The sequence below is a fragment of the Myotis brandtii genome, unplaced genomic scaffold (genome assembly GCF_000412655.1).
Source record: "Myotis brandtii unplaced genomic scaffold, ASM41265v1 scaffold92, whole genome shotgun sequence".
Classification (NCBI taxonomy): domain Eukaryota; kingdom Metazoa; phylum Chordata; class Mammalia; order Chiroptera; family Vespertilionidae; genus Myotis; species Myotis brandtii.
This window is the reverse complement of record NW_005371791.1, coordinates 1,847,138-1,856,805: the sequence shown is the minus strand read 5'-3', so window position 1 is coordinate 1,856,805 and position 9,668 is coordinate 1,847,138. Positions and strand designations below refer to the sequence as shown.

Below are 9,668 nucleotides of genomic sequence, written 5' to 3'. Positions count from 1 at the left end.
TCCGTGGCTGCCGGCCGCCATCTTGGTTGGGTTAATTTGTATATAGTTGCTCTGATTGGCTGGTGGGCATGGCTTAAGGCATAGTGAAGGTATGGTCAATTTGCATGTTTGTCTTTTATTAGTGTAGATAGTACATAGTATATAGTAAAAAGTCACATAAATAGGTAGTCAAACATATCCTGTACTTGAATGTTCACAAATTATATCTACATCTAATCTATATCTATATCTCTATACCTATAATTTAAAGTAATCACTGTATAAAGGGTTATAGCCAATAAGTCAACAATGAGATAAAATAGAATGGTAAAAAATATTCAATTAATCCAAAAGAAGGCAGGAAAAAGAAAAAAGGAAAAAAAAGGAGAGACAGAATAAGTAAACAAGAAATAGCAAGATAGATTTAAAAATAATCATATCAGTGAACACATTAAAATGTAAATTTTCTGAAAACCCAAAGTAAAAGTCCCATTTTGTCAGAATAAATAAAAAAGCAAGATTTAACTGTATATGTTACCTATAAGATAATTTGGCATAAACAGGTTAAAACAAGAAAGGGTGGAAAATCATAGCATGTAACACTAAGCAAAAGATGTGAAGCAGCTACACTAAAAACTAAAAATTAAATAAATAAATAACACTGCTAAGAGGAATTAACATCTAAATAATTGGAAAGATATACTGGGTTTATGGGTCAGAATATTTAATATTATTAAGATGTTGATTATCCTCATTTCATCGACAAATCCAATGTAATTGCAATCAAATCACAGCCAGTTCTTTTTTTTTTTTAGTAGAAACAATTATAGAATTAACGTGGAAATGTAAAAAAGACACAGAATAGCCTAAAAGCTTTTAACTTGAACAGAGATGGATAACCAATACTATCTAATTTCAAGACATTATGAAATATTGACATAAAGACAGACAGAGATAACTAGTATAGAACAGAGTTTAGAAACAGCCTTTCACATATATCTATGTATATAAAACCCTAATATGCAAATAGACCAAACAGCGGAACAACCGGTCCGTATGACGTGTGCTGACCACCAGGGGGCACACATGAAATATGGCAGGCGTTGGTCACAGCGGGATGGTGGAGCAGGTGAGTGGGGGCGCCAGCCCACGGCAGGGCACTGGTCGCTGTCATCAGGGTGAGCCTCTGGTGGTTGCTGAAAATTCTTTGCTCCTGCGTGCCGTGGTCCCACCCAGAGCTCACTCCTGCTGCCGGCGCTGGCCCTGCTAGAACCCGCAGCTGGCACCGATCACTCGGTGCCATTAGCGGGTGTGAGCAGTGGCTGCTGGTCCCGATCACCCCTGAGGGCTTCTCCACCTCCCCTTGATACTGAGGGGCGATCAGGGCAGCAGCCGGCGCTCGCACACGCTGCTGGTGCTGGCCCCAATCGCTCTGTGCCGTCAGCGGGTGCAAGCAGGGACAGTGCCGTCAGTGCGTGGGAGCTGCGGTGGCGGGAGCCGGGCTTCCGGCAGACAGGGGAGGCAGACAGGGGATTGGGGGTTGTGGCAGGAGGTGCCAGGTGGGGGTGCAGAGGATGGGACGATTCCCGCCCCTGTGCCCACCGCAGCCTCGCAGCCCACAGTTCCTTTCAAGGTGCATGAATTCATGCACTGGGCCCCTAGTAACTAATATTCAACAAGGGTCTTTCCAGCAAATGATGCTAGAATAATTTCGTTTTAATATGCAAATAAACGAATTTCAATTTATATCTTGCACAGTATACAAAAATTAACTAAAAATGAACCACAGGCTTAAAACTATGAGATTTAGATGAAAACATAGATAAAAACCTTTCAATCCCGAATTAAAAAACATATTTTAGATACAACACTCAAAACACAAGCCACAGAGAACAAACTGATTAGTGGGAGAAAATATTTGCAAACCATGTATCTGATAAGAGACTTGTATCTAAAATGCATAATGCTCAAAACTCAAAAATAAGAAACAACTGATAAAAATGTGCAAAAAACTTGAGTAAACATTTCTGTGAATAAGAACGAAGGGCATATAAAACCTTGAAAAAGTGCTCAATATCATGAGCTATTAGGGAAATGAGAATTAAAACCACAAGATACCTGTACACACCCATCAGAATAGCTAAAATGGAAAAGACTGACCAGATCAAGTCTTTGTGATGATGTCGAGCAGGGGTGGGGAACCTTTTTTTCTGCCAGGGGCCATTTGGATATTTATAACAGCATTTTTGGGCCATACAAAATTATGATCTTAATAATTAGCCTGCTATCTGGTCAAACATTTAATTAACTCACCCCTAATGCCTTTGCAGGGTCAGGCCAAATGATTTTGCAGGCCTTACATGGCCCTCGGGCCAGACATTCCCCACCCATGATGTAGAAGAACTAGAACTTTCATACGCTGATGGTGGAAATGTAAAATGCTACAAACATTTGGTAAAAAGTTTGGAAATTTCTTTTTTTTTTTTTTAAATATATTTTATTGATTTTTTACAGAGAGGAAGGGAGAGAGATAGAGAGAAACATCGATGAGAGAGAAACATTGATCAGCTGCCTCCTGCACATCTCCCACTGGGGATGTGCCTGCAACCCAGGTACATGCCCTTGACCGGAATCGAACCTGGGACCTTTCAGTCCGCAGGCCGACGCTCTATCCACTGAGCCAAACCGGTTTCGGCTGGAAATTTCTTAAAACATTAAACATACATGTACTACATAACCCAGCTATTCTACTCACAGATTATTTACCCAAGAGAAACAAAAGCATATATTCATACAAAGACTGTACATGGATGATCATATCAGCTTTATCCTATACTAGAGGCCCGATGCACAAAATTCATGCAAGAGTAGGCCTTCCTTCCCCTGGCCGCAAGCAGGCACCTGGGACCCGGGCTTCCCTCTGGCCGCCGGCAGGCACCTAGGACCCAGACTTCCCTTGCAGTCCCAGCTTCATCTGGAAGGAAGTCCAGTCTAATTAGCATATTAGGCTTTTATTATTATCTATACTAATAAAAGGGTAATATGCTAATTAGACTAGACATCTTCTGGACGTCCTTCCGGACAAAGCCACAGTGGTAGGGGCCGAGGCAGAGGTGGTTAGGGGCAATCTGGCTGGCAGGGGAGAGCAGTTAGGGGCGATCAGGCCAGCAGGGAAGGGCAGTGAGGGGGCGATCAGGCCAGCAGGGAAGGGCAGTGAGGGGGTGATCAGGCCGGCAGGGGAGGGCAGTGAGGGGGCGATCAGGCCAGTAGGGGAGGGCAGTTAGGTGGCGATCAGGCCAGCAGGCAGAGGCGGTTAGGGGCGATCAGGCAGGCAGGCGAGCGGTTAGGAGGCAGCAGTTCTGTATTGAGAGGGGGCTGTCCGACTGTCAGTTTAGGCCCGATCCCTGCAGACCAGGCTGAGGGACCCCAATGGTGCATGAATTCGTGCACTGGGTCTCTAGTTCATAATAAGCAAATATTGGAAATAACCCAAATGTCTATCAACAGGTGAATGGATAAAAAACTATGGTATATCTACACAATGGAATGTTACTCAGCAATGTAAAAGGATAAACTATGGACGAATCTTGAAGTAATTATACAGAATAAAAGAAGACATAAAAGGTGTGTGTGTGTGTGTGTGTGTGTGTGTGTGTAAAAAGCATACAGTGATACCATTTATATAAAAGTTTAAGAAATGTAAAAACATCTTCAAAGACAGAATGGAAATCAGTGGATACTTGGAGATCAGTATGTGGGTGGGGACAGTTGGGAGGGGGAGAGTCCAAAGCAGCACCAGAAAAAACTTTGGGGGAGATACATGTGTTCATTATCTTCATTTTGATGATGGTTTCATGGGTATACATGTGTCAAATGTTAGCATATATAATTTAAATATGTGCAGTTTAGTGTATGCCCATTATGCCTCAATAAAGCTATTATAAAGGGAATATTTGTTTTCATTTTGAGTACTTTCTAACATTTTCATTTTGGCTAGTCAATTATTTATAATCTCAGACATATTCTGAATAGCATATAACCTAATGGTAATTCTAACAAAGTGAAGTTTTACCTCTATTTTATTCTTAAAAACTCTATACTGGTTTAAATATTAACCTGCTCTAAAGAATACAGATCCTGAGAGAATTCCCTTGATTTTTTTTTTTTACCATGTATCATGAATAGTCTATTGTTATAGAAGCAATCTAATACAGGCATACCTCAGAGATATTTTGAGTTTGGTTCCAGATCACCACAATAAAGCAGTTATTGCAATAAAGCAAGTTACACAATTTTTTGGTTTCCTAGTGCACATAAAAGTTATGCTTACACTATATTGTACTCTATTAAGTGTGTGACAGCAATATGTCTAAAAAATACAACGTGCAAATCTTAATTAAAAATACTTTATTATGACCAGCCAGCCGCGTAGCTCAGTGGTTGAGTGTCACCCTATGAACTAGGTTATGGTTCAATTCCCAGTCAAGGCACATGTTCGGGTTGTGAGTTCGATCCCCAGTGTGGGGCATTCAGGAGGCAGCCAATCAATGATTCTCTCTCATCATTGATGTTTTTATCTCTCCTTTCCCTTCCTCTCTGAAATCAATAAAAATATATTTTAAAAAATACTTTATTGCTTAAAAATGCTAACCATGCCTGGCCAGTGTGGCTTAGTGGTTGAGCGTCAACCCATGGACCAGGAGGTCAGGGTTTGATTCACAGTCAGGGCACATGCCCGGGTTGCAAGCTCGATCCCCAGTAAGGGGTGTGCAGGAGGCAGCTGATAGATAATTCTCTCTTATCTTTGATGTTTCTCTCTCTGAAATCAATAAAAACATATTTTAAAACAATGCTAACCATCATCTGAGTCATAATCTTTTTGTTGGTGGAGGGTCGTGCCTCAACTTTGGTGGCTGCTCACTCCTCCAGGTGGTGGCTACTGAAGATTGGGATAACTATAATGGTTTCTTAAAATAAGACACCAATGAAGGTTGCCGTATCAATGGACTCTTCCTTTCACAAATAATTTTTCTGTAGCTTGTGATGCTGTTTGATAGCCTTTTACCCACAGCAGAACTTTTAAAATTGGAGTCAATCCTTTCAAACCCTGACACTTCTTTATCAACAAAGTTTATATAATATTTTAAATTCCTTTGTCATTTCAACAATCTTCACAGCATCTTCATCAGAAGTAGATTCCATCTCAAGAAACCACTTTCCTTTCTTATCCCCAATAGCAACTCCTCATCTGTTCAGGTTTGATCATTCAGCCACATCTTCAGGTTCCACTTCTAATTCCAGTTCTCTTGCTAATTTCCACTACATCTGCATTTACTTCCTCCAATGAATTCTTGAAACCCATCTAAGTGATCCATGAGAGGTGGAATCAATTTCTTCCAAATTGCTGTTAATGTTGGTATTTTGACCTCTTCCCAAGAATCACGAATGTTCTTAATGGCAGCTAGAAGGTGACTCCTTTCCAGAAGGTTTTCAATTTACTTTGCCCAGATCATCATAGGAATCACCATCTATGGCAGTTACAGCCTTATGAAATGTATTTCTTAAATATTAAGACTTGAAAGTCGAAATTACTCTGTGTTCCATGGGCTGCAGAAGGAATGTTGTGTTTGCAGGCATGAAAACACATTGATCTAGTTGTACACCTCCATCAGAGCACTTGGGTGACTAGGTGCATTGTCAATAGCAGTAATAGTTTGAAATGAATCTTTTTTTCTGAGCAGCCAGTCTCAACAATGGGCTTAAAATATTCAGTCAACCATGTTGTAGACAGATGTGCTATCATCTAGGCTTTGATGTTCTATTTATAGAACACAGACAGAGGAGATTCAGCAGAATTCCTAAGGGCCCTAGGACTTCTGGAATGGTAAATGAGCACTGGCTTCAACCTAAAGACACCAGCTACATTAGCCCCTAACAAGAGAGTCAGCTTGTCCTTTGAAGCCAGACAATGACTTCTTTCTAGCTATGAAAAGTCCTAGATGGTATCTTGTATTGCTGTTTCATTCTACATTGAAAATCTGTTGTTTAGTGTAGCCACCTTCATTAGTGACCTTAGCTAGATCTTCTATATAACTGGCTGTAACTTCTACATCAGCACTTGCTGCTTCACCTTGCCCTTTTATGTCATGGAGATGGCTTCTTTTCTTACACCTAATGAACCAACCTTTGCTAGCTTCAAACTTTTCTTCTGCAGCTTCCTTACCTCTCTCAGCCTTCAGAGAACTGAAGAGAATTAGGGCCTTGCTCTGCATTAGGCTTTGGTTTAAGGGAATGTTGTGGCCGCTGTGTCTATCCAGATTACTAAAACTATCCATATCAGCAATAAGGCTGTTTCGCTTTCTTATCATTTGTGTGTTCACTGAGTGGCATTTTTAATTTCCTTCAAACTCACAACCTGGCAAACTTTGACACAAGAAGCCTAGCTTCCAATCTAGCTTTCTGGGCTTATGACATGCCTTTCTGACTACTAGTAAACTTAATCACTGTTTTTTGATTTAAAGTGAGAGACATGCGACTCCTTCTTTCACTTGAACATTTAGAGGCAATTGTAGGGTTATTAATGGGCCTAATTTCAACACTGGAGTGAATTGGAAGGCTCGGGGACACAGGGGAACTGTCAGTAGGTGGAGCAGTCAGAATACAAAGATTTATCAATTAAGCTTACTGTCTCACATGGGCACGGTTCACGGAGGTCCAAAACAGTTACAATAGTAACATCAAAGATCACTGATCACAGATCACCATAACAGATATAACAATAAAAAAGTTTGAAATATTTCAAGCCCTAACTGGTCTGGCTCAATGGATAGAGTGTCAGACTGTGGACTGAAGGGTTCCGGGTTCGATTCCAGTCAAGGGCACATGCCTGGGGTTGCAGGCTCGATCCCTAGTAGGGGTGTGCAGGAGGCAGCCAATCAATGATTCTCTCTCATCATTAGTATTTCTATCTCTCTCTCCCTCTCCCTTCCTCTCTGAAATCAGTAAAAATTAAAATATATTTAAAAAAGAAATATTTCAAAATTGCCAAAATGTCAGAGACATAAAGTGAGCAAATGCTGAAAAAATGGTGCCAACAAACTTGCTCAATGCAGGGTTGTTACAAACCTTTTATTTGTAAAAAAGTGCAAAAGGAGCTATGTCTGTAACATTTTTGTGGGTTGGAAAAGAGTAAAATTTATGGACTATTTAAAATTATAATACTTTATTTTAAATCTTAAGGTAAGTTATACACTCTGCATAAACATAAGTCTTTTAATATAGGTTTACTGATTCTTTCTCCATATGTCTTACGAAAAATATTTCACAAAAGTACGAAATTGAATAATGAAGTATATGTACTCATCACTCAGCTTCAAACATTATCCACATTTTGAGTTTTTTTGTGTCATTTTTTTTGTTAATCCTCACCCGAGGATATTTTTCCATTGATTTTTAGAAAGAGTGGAAGGGAGGGGGAGAGACAGAGAGAGAGAAACATCGATGTGAGACACATCGATTGGTTGCCTCCTACATGCACCCCAATGGGGATCAAACCTGTAATCCTATCTAATACAGAGGGAATATGCTAATTGACCCTCATGCCATCGCAAAGATGGCGGCACCCACAGCCAATAAGGAGGGAATATGCTAACTGACTGCCCCGCCCTCAAAGATGGCAGCGCCCACAGCCAATAAGAAGGGAGTATGCTAATTGACTGCTACGCCCTCAAAGATGTGGCACCCACAGCCACAAGATGGCAGCGCCCAGTCCCCTCAGCCCCACTGCATGCCTGCCTATGGAGTCCCCCAGTCCCCTCAGCCTCCCAGGCCGGCCCAAGGTGCAGGCAAGCCTTGATGGTGGCTGGCCAGCCACCCAGGGCCACCCGAGTATAGGTAACCAGGGCTGGTTGAGGCTTGCACTGCCAGCAGTGGCAGCAGCAGAGGTGTGATGGGGGCGTCACCTTCCCCTGATCGCCGGATTTTTCTTTGTTAAATGGCATTTAAATATATAAAATAAGTATCAAAAATATGTCTTTGTTTCACTATGGTTGCAACTATCAAAAAATTTCTATATGTGACACAGCACCAGAGTTGACAGGACCAGCTCAAAAGGTTCAAGGTTGGGAGGAGGGGCTATGAGGCACTGGCTTCTGTTTCTTTCTTTAAAAAAAATTTTTTTTAAAAATTGATTTCAGAGAAAATGGGAGAGAGAGAGAGAGAGAGAGCAATGACGAATGAGAAAAGAATCATTGATTGGCTGCCTCCAGCATGGCCCACACTGGGGACTGAGACTGCAACCTGGGCATGTGCCTAGGAATTGAACTAAGACCTCCTGGTTCATAGGTCGACACTTAACCACTGAGCCACACCATCCAGGCCTTCTGGAATATTTTAAAGCAAATTGCACACACCATAGCATTTCAAATCACAAATATTTCAATATTTAAATATTTTTCTCAATATTAGACAAGTTTTTAAAATATTGCTTCATGTAAAGTTAATTATATTTCATTGAAATTTAATTTCATTACTTAATTTAATTTCCTATATTTTCCCCTTACAATTTGTATAGGAGTGTGTATCCATTTAGAAATTCCTATTTAAATGAACTGAAGTGCTGCAAGGTAGTTTTTAAAATTAAAAAACAATTTAATGTTGCTCCAAGGTGTTAATTATATTACTTAAGAAAAATAATATAATGACATAAATACATAAAAGTTTATATGAATTTTAATATTTTATTTTTTTAAGAAGTGTTTTTGATAGGTTATTCTGAAAATAAAACAAAGACGAGGGATCTACACCATATTAGCGAGCAGAGATTCATTCAGTATTTTAGTCATTTATTTACATAGCCTTCCATGGTTTGACCCTGCAATGTGCTGCAGCTGGCTTGTAGTTTTTAAGAGCTGATTGGTAAATTTTGAGGAATTTTGTGAGCTGGTTGTTGAATGCCACCATTATTAAAACTTTATTTAGATTTAAAACAAAATAAATTTTATTTAAATAAGAAATATATACTTAAAAATTGATCAATGTTTAATTATTTTACTATTTTTTACTATTATCTCTGCTCTTGCACTTACATATGTCCACTGTATTTGCATGGTGGAAGTATTATGTAATGGTGTGTTACTGAGCATCTCTTCTCCTCTCCATCCATGTTCAGTAACATGTTGACAGCTTGAAGTTAGTCATGGTGAGAATATTTATACCACAGATATAACCAAATGCTACAAATCAGAGCCATCCCTACCTCACACCTCTCTCTGGAGAGCAGGCTGTTAACATTTGCCAGCACAGTACTGCTTCCACCCTGAGCATTAACTATGTGTCAGGCACTGCACTATTATGTGACCTCCTGGTTCACAGGTCGACCCTTAACCACTGAGCCACGCCAGCTGTGCTTTGTTTTAATACTTTTTAATACACTACTTTAAAAGGAACACTAGTGAAGTGGCTTCTATGGCTTTGTTTTATTATTTGAATTTCAAAATTACAGAAAAATGTAATTAGATGTTGATTTAAGTAACAAGAGGATTGAAAATAGTATGTAAAACATATACAGTGGGGCCTTGACTTACTAGTGTCCCAACTAACAAGCTTTTTGAGATAACAGCTGTCTCTCGGCTGATTTTTTGCATTGAGTTGACAGAGTAATTTGAGTTAACGAGCTCCTTAACGAGCTC

General features: G+C 40.0%; 1 protein-coding gene across 2 annotated transcripts in view; it reads right to left on the bottom strand.

Annotated features, from left to right (window-relative positions):
* The window catches only part of PIBF1 (progesterone immunomodulatory binding factor 1), a 227,257-nt gene that overhangs the window by 62,584 nt on the left and 155,005 nt on the right, over positions 1-9,668 (bottom strand). The gene's annotated exons all lie outside the window — the stretch shown is intronic.